Consider the following 13,152-nt stretch of genomic DNA (forward strand, 5'->3'; position numbering starts at 1 on the left):
TTCAAAATTCATTTTAGGGAATTATGGTGTTTTCTGAAAAAGGGAAAGAGAAGCATCGATGAAATCACCACTAAATGACATTTGTATATTCCTTACAAGTTGGAAAAGTCACTGCAAATAGAAATGAGGAGTCTGCTCAGAGGTCTGTTCTGGTAGGAATCCTAGAAGGAGAACAGAAATTGGAAAAGAAGGGACGTTCTCTCTCTCTCTCTCTCTCTCTAACTGGCACGGTGAGCCCCTCTCTGGAAGCTTCCAGAGTGGAGAGGGAAAAGTATGGCTGAAGGGAGAAGCCAGAGGAACTCTTTGTTCCCTTTTTTAAAATTAATAAAACAGGAACCTAAATGGTGTAGTTTTTCTCAGAGATGATGCATTAGACCACTCACCAAAAGATGTCCTGGGTCACAGGAGTTCTCCTTTCTTTACATTCATGAGAGTTTACTATCTAACTTCAGCTTCTTAGATTTGAAGGTGTTTCTAAAACTCGGTCCTGGCATCTGACCCCTCTCAGGAGGCTCAATTCAAGATTTCTAATGCTGTTTCTCTTTTCCTATTTTTCTTGGTACAAAAAGGCAACTGACCTGTACTGTGAAATAATCATCAATGAGCCAACTCACTTCTGGGAGAAGCTGGGAAGGATGGAAACATGCTTAGAAGAGGATTCAGACAGGAGACAAGAAAGGACCACTTCAGCAGCATCTGGCTTTCCATACATCATCTCATTTAGAGCTGACCACCACCCCCCTGACGTGGGCATATCATATCCATTTTAAATGCGAGAGAACTGAGGCTCCAACAGGTTAAATACTGGCCCAGGGTCACACAGTTGCTAATTGGTGAAGTCAACTTAGGATTTCTAGCCTGAGTAACAGTTAATTCAGGACTCCAACTCCATAGTGAGTGCCTGGGGATAAAACACCGTAACAGTCAGCTGGAGCCCAAGAGGAAGAGTTTGCTTTGAAAAAGTGAAATGTGGAAAAGTAGATGAGGTCATTAGATCACTGTTCACGTGTGTTCCTTGCTCTTGCCAAATTGTTCTCTTTCCTGAGCAGAAGTGACTGTCAGTCAAAGAGACCGAGAGAGAATTTCTTCTTCACGAGGTCTTTAGCTTGTGGCTAAATGATTGTAGTTGGAAAGTTCTCTCTTCTTTATATATGCAAACAGACACACGCACACATATACATATATTTCAAAGAGTTTAAGAAGGGTAATCAAAATGAATCTTATACACTTTCATCATCATCATCATTCCAGGACAAGGCTTAACTAAGGAGATAAGAAAGTTCCTTAACTGTCAACGTTGGTAAGTGTTTTCCTTATCTCTGAAATAGAACTCTTAGGCAGTTCTAAGAACCAGAAGGGAACCAGACTCTTCCAAACACCTGTCTTTCAAGCATCACTGGGCAGAGAACACTTTTGAGTCCCCTGATAAATGTTCCTTATCCTCCTTCCTTCCTTCCTTCCTTCCTTCCTTCCTTCCTACCTTCCTTCCTTCTTTCTCCCATCTTGCTTCCTCTAGACAATTTTGCTGAGTGAGTATGATGTAGTAAGTACTAGACATGACCCTGGGATAAAACTCTCATCAGAGTCAGATGTACCTGTTGAATGGAGCTTTGCAATTAGTGGGGGAGACAGGTATTAATCAAGTGATCCCACAAACCATTGTGAGGTTACAACTGTGGCAGGTGGACGGAAGAAGAGGAGCACAGGGCTTTGAGAGAGGGGTTGGTCAGAGAAGGCAAGGACAGCTTCCTGAAGAAGGGACACTTAAGTTGCAACCTAAAGGATAAGCAAGAATCCACTTTGCAAAGAAGGTAAGGAGTACACTTCAGGCAGACGGGACAGCATGTGCAATGGTCCTGTGGTGAGGGGGATCATGGCAGGATGGAGGGAATGAACCAATGCTCAGAGAAGATGAAACACAAAAATGGGAGAAAAATTTGTTGCAAGATGAGGTTGAAGACATGAGCAGGATCATAAAGGGACAAGTAAATTACTGAATTTTTCATGAAAGCCTCAGAAGTGTCCTAAGTGAGAGATGACATAATCAGGCTTATGTTTTTAAAACTTTACTTTTGCTTAGATGTGAAGAATGGATTCTCTGTGCAGGGTGTGTCTGTGGTAGGACGTGCAAATCAATTCTCCTGCCTACTTGTGCCATGAATTTCTTTTCTCACTGAATTTCTCTCACCCCACTCATCGCCATGCACCCTGTGGTTACAATTCTTTCTTTTATCCCTTGATCCCCACACTGGACACTGCCCTGCCTCCTTTAGTCCTCCAGACATTGCTAACCTAGGCAGTAGGTAGTATGTTTTGACTAATGTTTAGTAATTCAGAAGGGATTTCAGTAGAGTACAGAGAAAGCAAAAACAGAATATTGAATGTGAGACTTTACTCTCTTGAAGTTCCTGGAGAATCTCTACCAGAATCGTCTCACTGGCTTCCTTTTACCTTTAGCCCCACCTCACTGCGGTCTGGATACAGCACCTTTTTTCCTACTGCACCTTTCTCCTCCATCTTCCCCAAGTCACAGGGCCCCAGGCCCCCTCTCCTTCCCCACCAAGCTCTGTCTACCCTTCAGCAGCAATCAAAGGCAGGCACAAAATTCCTCCTTCCACTTATTTAAGTCTGTTATCATGGCCGTGAGGAACAGGACAAACGATGGAAGACTTTGCTTTTCATAACCAAACAAGCCCAGAGAGAGGTTTTTCCTAAGCAAGGAGGCTAATCTCTTCCTAGAAGGAATTCCTTCTCCATGCAGCCAAACAGTTTAAAGCACAGTGACTTTTTTTTTTAACATTTTTTATTGATTTATAATCATTTTACAAAGCACAGTCACCTTTTAATGTCACAATTCTTTTCTTTCCTTTACATGTGCAGGAGTCATTTGTTTTTATTTTACTCACTGAACTCTTATCTGATCATGCCATATTAGCACCAAAATGTAAGAAGTACAAGGGATGTTTAATAAAAAAAGTGACTGTAGCAGATGAAAGCCAGAAGACAGGAAATCAAATGGTCATCATCAAAATTTAGAAGAGACGAGATGGCAAATATGTCCTTAAAAGCAAGCAGATAAAATAGATCTGGGCGTGAATTTGGAGACGAAAACAAAAATTGCTGTAGGAAACATCAGCTCCCCAAAGACACTGAGAAGTGATGGCAGAAATGGCAACAGAAGCAAAAAGGAGGGTTAAAAAGAGAGATGAGAAGATGTGAAGGCTGCCAAGAGGAACAGAACACTTTGCCAACACATGTGTCATTCCTCTCATAAATTAACTTCATTGATGGGGGCTTAATTGTTTGAACAAATAGGATGAAGCTATTTTCAGAGCAATTATTTATTCTAATCACCAGTTCCCTTCCAGTGAAGGGAACTGTGAGACATGACGCTTCTCCAGGCTTCACTATTTCAGTTAAATATTTACACATTCAAACTGACACTCAGAGTAGCTGCTGCCTTTTGGAGCTCTGAAAGATAAGGGTTCAGGGCAATAGAGTTTAGTGGCTGCAGGTGGGTCCCTTAAAGAAGAAACCCATCTGTGTATGCACTGCCTGTGCTGGCAAACGGCTGCTTCTTTCTATTCATACTCCTCCTAGATATATATCTATCCCCATGAGCGGGAATCAATTTAATTTCTGGAAGATGGAAAACTAGGCTCTTGCATTGGAGAGCCTAGGTTCAACTGCTGGCTCCATCACTGACAAGCTGGGTTGCCTTGGCCAGCTTACTGATCCTTTCCAAACCTCAGTTTTCTTTCCTGTAAAATGGGGACAATAATGACTACTACCTCATAGGCCTGTTGTGATAAATAAGGAAAAGGCATTTAAATACTCAGAATCAAAGCTATCACACAATAAGTGTCCAAGTAATCAGTTATTATTATATTAATCATTCTTTTTGTGAATGAAGAGGTAAAGTGATGTAAAGCACAGTCATTCTTCCAGATATGTTTGTCTTCAGGAGTTCCTCCAAAGTGAGACTGAGCAAAGGATCTGAGTGCAGGAGGTTTGTGTGGAAGGTACGGGGATGATCTACAAGTAAACACAACTGTGTATGAGGAGGGAAGGCTGCCAATAAGAGTTAAGTTAAACCAGTCATCACACTGGGTGACTGGAGCTAAATCCTGCAGCGACTCCCAGGGAAACCACTTGAAGACAGAGAGTGTTGGCGTATTTATACATTCACTTGCATCAGTAATTGGTTGAAGGCAGCACTAATTCCCCAGCATTTCTAGCCAGCTGTTAATGAGCAGAACAGCTTCCTGCAAAGAGCCCTAGGGGAAAGAGATGCATAGACTGGAAGTTGGATGATGTCCAGAGTACTGAATGGACACCTGATATTAACAATAACTCAGGGACCCGAGGACAACAGCTTTTAAAACGCAGCTTTCAATGATGCCAAGTGATTTCTTTACAACCCTAAAATGGAAGTGGCCTTTGAAATGATCACTGTAGCTGTGTTCCAGCCAAGCTGTCATTTTGCAGGATTTATGGACCTAAAAGAGAATTATATCATTTTTTTCAAAAGCAGTAAGGGATGAAGTATTGAATATAAGTGTCATTACAATATAATAAGACAAATAATTTGGGATACAGAACATGTGTATTTGAGTCTTCGCTATGTCATTTCCTAGTTTATGACTTTTTAACCAAGTGAAGATTTTTAAGTCTCTCTTCCCACTCATAAAATTGGAAACAATAATATTTGCCATTCATGAATCTTACATTAAAGCCATTTAAAGATGTCAAAATGCTTTTTGACAGCTGTAAGGCATTCTTACAATCATCACATCCAGATAACTGAAGCAGACCCCTCCAGATAACAAACTTCACTTTTGGGACTGTTCTTGATGGAAATGTTTGCAAAATACAAATCCCCAATAACCTATACTTGATAAGATGACTGAATTATTTCTCAGAGCCCTTGTTCCGCAACAGCCATGAGCTCCAGGCTAACATGATATATCACACTATTTGCTTTCATGCTTCCTTCTCCCTCATGATATGCTGGTCCTGACTTATTGCTGTTAGTTTCTATGGCAACTAAATAACTAAGCTCATTAAATCAGTAACCCAAGTTAACATCTAAGATCGAATCAACTCCATCTGGCTTGAAGGTATGCACCTCGTAAATAAACTTTACTGTAGCTATTTTCCTTGCTGTGCAGAAGAATTTTTCACTTAATTTCAGATTCTTTGCTGCATTTGGATAGTTGAAGATTTCAGTAATCTGACCATTTCATAAAAAGTAGCACTATACTATGCACTGACCATAGCATTAAAGAAGATGGGTCATCCAGACGTTCTTCTGTAAATACCTCATTCATTCATTCAGTATTTCATTCATTTATTTACTCATTCAGCAAATATTGCTTCCCATGTGTATATTGCAAATATAATAAAGAATCAGCCATTTACCTCACTATAAAGGAAAATTTACTTCAGAAATGAAAATAAAGCTTGTATAATTGATTAGAATTGTATTATATACTCTATTAATCATTATGTTTTATTAAAAATTTATAGAAGTCATAAGACAGAGCAGATAAAGTGCTTTGGAGTTTAGAGTTCAAGGAGAGAAAAAAGTACTAGTTTGGGAGATCAGGAATGATTTAATCAAGTAGTTGAAATATTACCTATAAGAACAGGTAGAACATGGATTTAGGAAGGTAAAGGGAAAGGCTGTTGCAGGCTTAGAATAAAAGCGTGAGCAAGGGCACAGAGGCAGCTCCTTAGGATACACAGAATGTAGAAAGGTAACTGGTCGGTTTGACTTAAGACAGCTCCATAAAGTCATGGGAAATAATTTTCCTAAAGTAAATGTGGCCTGAAAGTAGAAGGCACTGAATGCCCTACTACCGGGTGTGGACAGTGACAGCCACTGAATAATTGTGAGCAGGTGTAGGCAGGACTCACAGCTATACTCGGGGTATTAATGTATTTGGTAGAGCAGGGACAGGCTGGAGGAGGGGGGACCAGTCAATAAGTGTTAGGAGACGTGGGGAGAAAGCCATGAGAGAAGACGTACTGCCCACTGGGATGAGGAAACATAAACGCTGTCTCCTAAGGAAAAGACATGAGGAAGAGTCTTGGACCTTGACAAAGGCAGAGGGACTCTCTGGATCTCTCAGCTCCACAAATCATGTCCTTCTCTTGGAAATGAGGTTATCTATTATGAACTTGTTCCACTTTCCCCTTGTCTGCCATCAAAACATTTATCTCAAAATAATTGCTCCTTAGTCATCCCTCATCCTAAAGAACAAGTGCATGAATCATAATTTCTATTTTACAGCAAGAAGTCAGGAGTCATGAGAAGTTCTGAAATTTACTTACCATTAAAAGTTCAGGTAGGAGCTAAGATAATGACCCAGAATATTAATGAGGAAAACCAACTCTAAGAAGAACAATGACAACAAAAAACCCCACAATCTTATTCGAGTTCTAATAAGGTATATGGTAATAATAGCATCCAATACATGCATTACAGATTAATTAATAAGTGATTAAATGAAGGAGTAAATAAATTAAGGAAAGAAGGACATGCATCCTTGAATCAATGAACAAATGATCTTTTGGAACAACATTCTAGATGTGACAGAAATGTTTCCTCAATCTTTTATATTCATATTGTTAAAAATATTACATTCATAACAAGTCTCAACCCATTCAAGGCAAGTCCCACTCTACTCAACCAAGTCACAATTATCCATGTGTTATGATGAAATAGTCACTCAACATACATTTGAGCAACAACCAAGCAATGTATTAGGTGCCAGAGATACAAAAGCATTTAGAAGCAGCTGGATCTTGACAAGCTTACTTTCTAGGGACAGTTATTGAATAACAATTATCTGTGATAGGAATTAAAAGTAGACATTTTTTCAGGCTGCAATGAGATTACTGTAAAGTGTAAAAATGAGTTCATTTATGCCCACTCTTTAATTTGTAACTATGTTTTTCAGTCAGAGGATAGCAAAAATAATGTTTGACTATAAGATTGTAAGGTTATTGCAAAAATCTTCTGAGTTAAAAACTTCAGATGATGCTTCAGTATGAGATGCTTTTACTATTACTACTAATCATCAGACATTCATGGCATCATGGCATCAGCATTTCAAGTGGGTTGCTAGCAGATCCTTCCAGATTTAGGAATTAATGAAAGCAGTACTCATTGACCAAAATCTCAGAAAGTTTTCTCCAGTTATAAAAGTTGAATGACTGCTTTATGAAGAGAAAATTATTTCACTAGAATTTAATTGTCTCCAAACTTCTCAGACAGTTGATTTTCTCTAAGAAATGATAGATAACCAGCCCTTCAAAGTGTGTCAGGGAACGTAGAGAATTAAAAAAAAAAATCAACCACTTAAAACCTAATTATTTAAAATGGTAGATAATAAAATGGCCTTGCTCCAGATGAAGACACTTCAATTCGGATTATATTCAAGCAAAGGAGATTTGCAAATCTGAGCTGCATTCCTGTTGCAACTGGCATAGAAAATTTCTTAGAGTTTATGTACAAAAGCTCATCACTAAGAAATGAAATGCTTTTTAAACAAGATAGTTTATCAACAAGAATGAAATACACCTCTTACCGCTGATAAAGGCTGGGCACAGCTGGAATGCAGGACGCGTAGAGGGAGCTGGATTAGGTCTCCAGATTTCTCACATGTTAAGCTAGTAAACTGGATTGCATTTTGGTTGGATTTATAATCCATGGTATTCAGTCATAACAGTGAAATGAAAATTAAAAAGAGCAACTTCTTCCTTTCTTATTACTAAACAACATCCATCACAAACACATTACATGTTGGATTTGTACCTGGTTATTATCCTGAAGGTGATGAACCTGTGATGTTTGGGATCAGAAGGAATCTTGGAACTCATCCTCTCCATTAAGCCACTCTGCCCATCCTGTTCTGTGTAGACGAAGAAAATAGCAACAAGAAAAGTGAAGTTACTGTCCCAAGGAATCAAGGAGAGGAAAACACAGTGCATAGAGCTTTCAGTGTAAGACACACTGTTTGTGGGCGTTGTGTGTCCCAAATCAGCCTTATCAGCTGATTCCCTGAGGTCAGGAACTGTTTGAACTTTCGCTTTTCTTTTATCCTCATTATGCAGCATAGTACCTGACACTTGGTAGCTGCTCAATAAATATGTATGGCATGCATGAGTAACTGCTGATTAAACACCAAGCTACTGAGCAAGCCAATGGCAGAGTGTGGTCTTGAGTCCAGTTTTCCTGCCACCCAGACCCTCGTGCTTTTCATGGTGCCACAAAGCCATCCCTAAGTGCTGGTTTCCAAACTCATGAAGGGCATGGAGAGGCTGAAGAAAGAGGCAGATAACTCCAGATTGGTAAGTAAAACATTTATTTGCCTCTGACTGACAAGGTCCAGCTCTCTGGTCAACCAGAGGTCACATCCTCTCAATGACCTCTTCCAGCGCCAACTATGAGGCTTTTGAGAGTGGTGAGTCCTGTTAAATTTACTCCTAGTCCTGTTAAATATGTACTAAAAAAGACGTCTGTTTTATTTCAAGTTAAAACTTAGTTTCTAGATTTTTGGTGATACCTGATAATTGTCTGTTCAATGTATCTTTTGAAGTTATACTTCCCGAATAGTTTGACCAGGGTAAAATCTAGAATCACAATCCAGGCCAAGCACCATGCTCATAGTGTTTAAGCCAATTAAGAGACCGTCTCAAAAAGATCAATAAGATTAAATAACCTCTAATATCACATTCAGCTTTTACATAACATAGCTTTTCCAAAACATTGTTTACATTAGATTTTTTTTGGAAAAAAAGTGAGGAAAATAAAATTAGGAACACCATATGTAAAGGCTTATTCATTATTCATGATAGTAATAATAATAGAAAGCTGCAATTACATAGCATATAAAATTTACACAGAAGATTTACATAAATAAGATTATGATGATTAAATAATACATATAACCGACTTAGAACAACACCTGGCACACAAGGAGAATCAAAAAGGTTTGCTATCCCCATATTATCATTTATCACAGTAATAATCACACTTGGAATTTAAAGTTAGTAAGCCAGAGGTAAAAGAATCAGAGGGACTGAATTTGAAATTCAGTTCCCCCACCTGCTGTGTGGTCTTGAGAAATCTCCATAACAATTCTGAGCCGCAGTCCACTCATCTACAAAATGAGCAGCATAACAACCCATTCTCCTGGTGGCCACAAAGATGAAAAAGATAATGTAAAAAATAGCTAAACTGGTGCTTGGCAGTAGTAAGGGCAAAATAAATGCTGCTCTTTCAACAGTTTTACTATTGTTATTAGTCACATTTATGTAGTAGTTTCTACTATAGCCACCCTGTTGAAGAGGAAACTGAAATTTATAGAGGAGAAACAGCTTGAACAAGTTCCTCTTAATGGGTAGAACTGGGACGACAGCACAGACCTACTGGTTCCTAAGCAATCCAGTTTCAACTTGGACATAACTGCGTGGTACAAAATAACCTTTTCTTGCCACAACTTGTTGGCTAAAGCTCATGGGTCTGTACACAAACTGTCTCAGCTAATACCGTTGACATTTTTGTTGGAGGTTTCCAGAAGAACAGTGCCTTAAACAAGCACTTCTCAGAAGTGTATTTTATGGAACAAAATTGTCTTGTGATACTCATGGAAAAAAAAAAAGGGAAGAGGGTACAGTGTCCATAATCTCAATTTGAGAATTGCTCTACAATTTATTCATCTGTTGTAAATTTACAGTACATGTTAACACATCAATGAAGTCCTGCACAAGACACTTAAAAAATAAATTACACTCTATTTAATCCCACATTTATTCCCAAAGCCCTGAACACAGAACACTCGTGAGCAGTCTACAGAACCAACTTTGGGAAATACCACTTTCTGTGATGCTAGGAGTTATAGATACATTGGCAAATTATTGCGATAGATAATGAAGAGCAAGGTAGACCTCTATTTTCCTCTTAAATTCTACAACGTATATTGATACTTGACCTATACATGAGTATCTTTGAGAGTATTAAAGGCTTTGTTAAAAGTTTTGAGCTGCAAAAATGAGAATGAGAGTTAAAGTGAAATGCTGGACTAACGTCAGAGAGTCTAGGTTCTGGCCATAATTTAATAACTAACTGCATCTTTGTAGCAGTCTTGAGTTAGGGTAAAATCTTATCCCTGCCACCTAATAGTTGTGTGACTTTGGGCAAGTCTCAGGGCTCTATGAGCCTCTACTTACTCATCTGCAAAATGGGGATAATAATAATAAATACCTTTCACAGCTGCTACCTAGCTGAATGTGAAATGGAGCTAATATCACCTACTAGAACGGTTCTTATAAGGACGCTAATAATGCATGAATAGTGCCCCTCGGAATCAGAGCATGGTACATATCCAGTAAATTTTAGTTATAACTTTAGCGTTTTTCATCTTCACTTTTCTTTATCAGTAAACTGGAGTTGATGCAGACCTACCCACCATTCATTCCTTCATTCACTTATTCATTGTTTCTTTTTTCCTTTCATTAATTAAACATTTGCTAACAATCTGCATATACTGGGGTAAGCACATGGCAGAGATGAATATGGTGTATGCCTGGCATTCAAAGAGCATACAACCCAACAGAGAAGACAAATGTGCATACGATACTCACAATAGAAATGGTTTAGGGCTGTAAGAGAAGTGTGTAAGAGATGCTAAGGGGGTACAATAAAGGGGGTAAATTACGGCTCAGAAAGGGAAAAAGGGAAGTGGAGAATGTTTCAAAGAGAAATAATCTTTGAGTTGGTCTTTACAGGTCGAAGAGAAGTTCGTAAGGCAGGGAAGTGATCATTAAAGTGAATATTTATTGAGCCTATAAAATATGCAAGGCATATGAAGAATTACAAATCTAAGTGGGAAGCAGGGCATAGACTGGAATCCCCATCTGAACCATCTTGATAAACATATTCTAGGAGGTGAAGGTCTGCTTCATCCCTAAGTGCCCCCCATAAGAGCACTAACATCACAATGCCCTTGGTTACGACAATTTATCATTCTCACTCTGGGCTTGTTTTAATGCTGTCCCAATATATTGTGTGACCAAGATTTAAGAAAAAAAATTCACGGCATTTGAGTAAAAGGATAATTATGAAGATGGGATAAATTCTTTACTTCTCTGTGCATTTCCTATTGCCTTGTCTTCATTAACACACCTTTTTTGAATTACACTTGTCTTTAATATATGTTATGTTAGTCCATTAGTCTAAATTTTAGCATTTTTATTTTAAATTGAAAAAAACCTACATTCTCCCTTTCAACTATGCTGAATATACAGCTTGTATGTTGTTGCTTTGTTGTTGTTGTTGGCTTAGTTTTCTGAGAAAGGAGAATGCCCTCTTTGTGCCAGGTACGTGTAACACTAATTTTAGCTCATGTCTTCCACTTCATTGAGATGGAAATTAGATTGGCTTCCTTGGTGTATTCCTCAAAGGGAATTAACATTTCCAAGGAGTTCACATTCCAAAGTTCCCTTTGAGTTCTGATTTCTTGAGTCTGCTGTATGTTCATTCCCTGGTCTGAGTCCTGCCTCTACTCACAGAACTCTCCACACTTCCTCTCCTTTCCAGGAAGATTTGAGGGTCGTGGTGAAGAGCTCACATAGCAAGTAACAAATAACTTAGCCAGGTGTCAAGGCCCTCACCTGAACAGAGGGTCTTTTCAATAATGTAGCCTACTGTCCTTAAAAGACAACTGCCTTCATAACTAACACTTTCCATTTTCTGTTAATTGCTTCTTTTTGTACTAAAAGGACCTGTAGACAACTTCCAAGTTTCCAACTTATTCATAAATTCTTCTGATAAATGTTGACTGAGGACCTACTATGTGCCAGGCGTATTTCTTGGCACTGGTAATACTTTAGGAACAAAGCAAACTACCTACTATTAGCCTTAGTTTTTTTTTTTCTTTTTTTCCCATTCATAAAGAAGTTAAGGTGTTCTGCCCATTTTTAAATCAAGTTGTTTGTCTTTTTGGTATTTAGCTGTCTGGCCTGTCTATATATTTTTGATATTCAGGGCAGAAGACCTGAATAGACATCTTTCCAAAGAAGATACAGATGGGCAACAGGCACATGAAAGGATGCTCAACTCTGCCAATCATCAGAGAAATGTAAATCAAAACCACAACAAAATATCACCCTCACACTTGTCAGATGGCTATTATCAAAAAGACCACACAAAAATAATGTTGGTGAAAATGTAAAGAAAAAGGAACCCAAATACATCGTTGGTGAGAAATAAACTGGTGCAGCCACTATGGAAAACAGTAGGTCAAAAAAATAAAAAATAGAACTTCCATTGATCCAGCAATTCCATTCCTGGGTATATACTTGAAGAAATTCAAAACACTAATTTGAAAAGGTATATCCACCTAAATGTTCATCGCAGCATTATTTATAATAGTCAAGATATGGAAGCAACCTAAATGTCCATCGACAAATGAATGGATAAAGAAGATGTGACATATATATGAAATGGAATAGTACTCAGCCACTAAAGATGAAATTTTGTCATTTGTAACAACATGGATGGGCCCAGAGGGTATTATATTAGTGAAATAAGCCAGAGAAAGACAAATAATGTATGTTATCACTTACATGTGGAATCTGAAAAAATAAACAAATAAATGACTACAACAAAACAGAAACAGACTCACAGAACAAACAAAGAGAACAGAACAAACTAGTGGGGAAAGGGAAGTGGGAAGGGGCAAAATAGGGATGGGGATTAAGACATACAAACGTTGTGTAAAACAAATAAGCAACCAGAACATATTGTACAGCACAGGAAATACAGCCAATATTTTATAATAAGTTTAAAGGAGCATAATTATAAAAATATTAAATTGCTATGTTGTACATCTGAAACTATTATAATACTGTAAATAACTATACTTCAGTAAAGAAAAAAATTACCCCATTGACTTCTATTGTAACTTACATGCTATGGAAATAACAAAAAGTTTCTATCCAGCACATAATAAAATAAATCTTAATTAAAAAAAAAAGAAGAATGAAAGTATAAAATAGCTACTTTGAATTTTTGTTGTAAGGGTTAAATGAGATCTGTACATAAAGCACTCAGTAAAGTGCCTGGCACGTTAGTCATCATCA

This window comes from Vicugna pacos, chromosome 10, assembly GCF_048564905.1.
Source record: "Vicugna pacos chromosome 10, VicPac4, whole genome shotgun sequence".
In the NCBI taxonomy this organism is placed as follows: Eukaryota; Metazoa; Chordata; class Mammalia; order Artiodactyla; family Camelidae; genus Vicugna; species Vicugna pacos.